A 2623-nucleotide genomic window follows, 5' to 3' on the forward strand; every position below is an offset into this window, starting at 1 on the left:
ACACACAGACCACACACTGACCACACACAGACCACACACTGATCACACACAGACCACACACAGACTACACACAGACCACACACTGACCACACACAGACCACACACTGATCACACACAGACCACACACAGACTACACACAGACCACACACTGACCACACACAGACCACACACAGACCACACAGTGATCACACACAGACCACAGTGACCTCATCAGACGGCGTTTCTCTCCAGCGGTCTGAGTTCCAGTATCAGCTGCTGTCCGGCTGAAGGACGGTTAGAGATGGGAAAACGGAGACAAAGGAGAGAAATGTTTTGGGGTTTTTTGCAGAGGTTTGGTGAAGCAGCAGGACTGATGGAGGAGACATGAATCATGATGACATTATAATAATGTTTGTTTGTTTTTCATTCAGTTTCCTGAGGAGACGATTTGGTTTCATCTGGAACAACAAACTGGTTTCAACCGACAAACCAAACCAAGTGTCCATGTTGGATCTGAGCTCATGAACGAAGATTTAAATAGATTTATCCGATAAGGAGAGCTGACCCGAGAGCAGCCGGTTCTGACCCACTTCCTGACCCGAGAAATCAGCCCAACCGGAAGGATGGTTGACCTTTAACCTCTCTTCTATGACTGAATTTTGACCCAGTTTTTACAAGCTAAACATGCACTAACTTTTAAACTATTATATTCTGTTGTTGCTTTTTATGTTACTTTGAAACCGATCTCATGACTTTTCTTTATTTATGTTATAAAACTTGAAAATAGGAAAATTTACTGCAAATGTTCTGAGCTGCTGCTCAAATATCCAAACTGCATTAACTCAATCAAAGTACGCATGGAAGAAGAGCATAAAAACAGGTTTTCAGATAAAACCATGATCAATAAATCAATATAAAATATTTTGCGTAAGAGAATAATTTATAGAGGTTAAAAACTGAAACAGAGACTTACAGAAAGCAGAGAAACATCTACAGAAAATAATCAGACCTAACAGAAAAACCACTTATAGAAAATGAAAAATGAAAAGAGTGAAAAAATAATCAGTAATTGGAACCAAGGAAACGTGTTAATTAGAGAGGAAACACTCAGAATATTAATATTTATAAAGAGAAATAAATTAAATTCAGTTAAAGTAAAAAAACACTAAAGTTATTATCACTTAAAAATAGGAAGCAAATAAAAGCACAAATAGTACAGAACAAAATGTAAAATAATAATGTCTTCATATTACTTTCATGGCCACGGTTATTAATTTTACCCACATCAGAACTCATCGCCATAGCAACAGAGCTGCGTTCAGGTGAAATGTTGCTGAATCTCCAGTTTCCACCTGAACTCTGAAACATTCAGCAGCTCTGACCTCTGACCTCCACAAAGGTCAAATCCTTTCTGGAAAAAATTGCTCTGTGAAGTCCGACAGCATCACACACACACACGCTTGCCCCTTCATTTCACACTGCAACAGGCTCCACGTGTTTGGAAACATCAGGGATGTCAATGAGTGACAATGTTTGTTCTGCTGCTCGTATAAAATACTGATGGTTCATTGAGCTTTACAGACCCTGGAGAGAGAGAGAGAGAGAGAGAGAGAGAGAGAGTGTGTGTGTGGGAGGGGTGTGTGTGCATGTGTCACCTGACTTTTGCTGTGACCATCTGCAGATGCACCTGCTCTTAGCATTTGTTTCCATCTCATCACATCTTTCATCCTGTTGTCATCTTCTTTCAGCTCACACACACACTCACACACACACACACTCACACACACACCCGGAGTATGTATCAGATGGTTAGGGTGATCTAATGCAGAACAGCAGCACAGATGTCACAACAGCTGATTTTATTAAACTTTATGATGTGTGTTTGTAACAAATACAAACTGTAACCAACGGCAACGCAGAAAATTATGTTTCACTTTCAACAGATATTAAAGGATGTCATTAAATACATAAAAACTGACCATAAACATAATTATTCACAGTAACTGAAGCTCTTCTGTCCTTTTCATACTGAACTAAATCTGTGAAGATGATAAAACACTGAATGTAGAATAAAAATAGATTATAACAGAAATATTCTTTATATGCAGCAAAGAGGCAGACAGTCAAAGCAGGAGGATTCATATCAGAATATTTAAACAGAGTAAAGAGCCAGATGTCAACATAAACACTGTAGTTAGGAAACTACAGGCCTAAAGAATGTAACTGAGGAGATTCATTTAAAAAGGTACAACATGAGCATATAATCTGAATATTAAAAACAAACACCAAGTGACAATAGAAACTGTTGAAATGAGAAAGTTTGGACAAAGCAGCTCTGATGGGAAACTTAACTTGTTGTTGGAAACATCCTCATCCAGTCACAAGCACAAAAAGCAACAAGTTCACTTTTCTGAAAAAAAAAAAAAAGATCTGCAGACTCGTCTACTGCTGATCCGAGTCTCAGAGTATCTTGAACCAAATTTAGCTGAGTGACCTTCTGAATCATGCACTCATAAATGTTGCATATGTGTTTCAGAATGAATGACTCAGTTTGAAGATTAAAGATGGCATCGCAGCGCTGCAGCGGCCCCGAGCGATAACACAGAAACTCCAGAAAACAACCACAGGAGCAAAGAGACGTTCA

General features: G+C 38.9%; 1 long non-coding RNA gene across 1 annotated transcript in view; it reads left to right on the forward strand.

Moving 5' to 3' along the window:
* The window catches only part of LOC103156767 (uncharacterized), a 2895-nt gene extending 1964 nt beyond the window's left edge, over positions 1 to 931 (forward strand). The window contains exon 3 of the long non-coding RNA XR_478179.2: positions 411 to 931. This is a non-coding gene — a long non-coding RNA (uncharacterized LOC103156767). The remainder of the gene's footprint in view (positions 1 to 410) is intronic.
* The last annotated feature ends 1692 nt before the right edge of the window (positions 932 to 2623 follow it).

The sequence above is a fragment of the Poecilia formosa genome, unplaced genomic scaffold, assembly GCF_000485575.1.
Source record: "Poecilia formosa unplaced genomic scaffold, Poecilia_formosa-5.1.2 Scaffold498, whole genome shotgun sequence".
NCBI lineage: Eukaryota > Metazoa > Chordata > Actinopteri > Cyprinodontiformes > Poeciliidae > Poecilia > Poecilia formosa.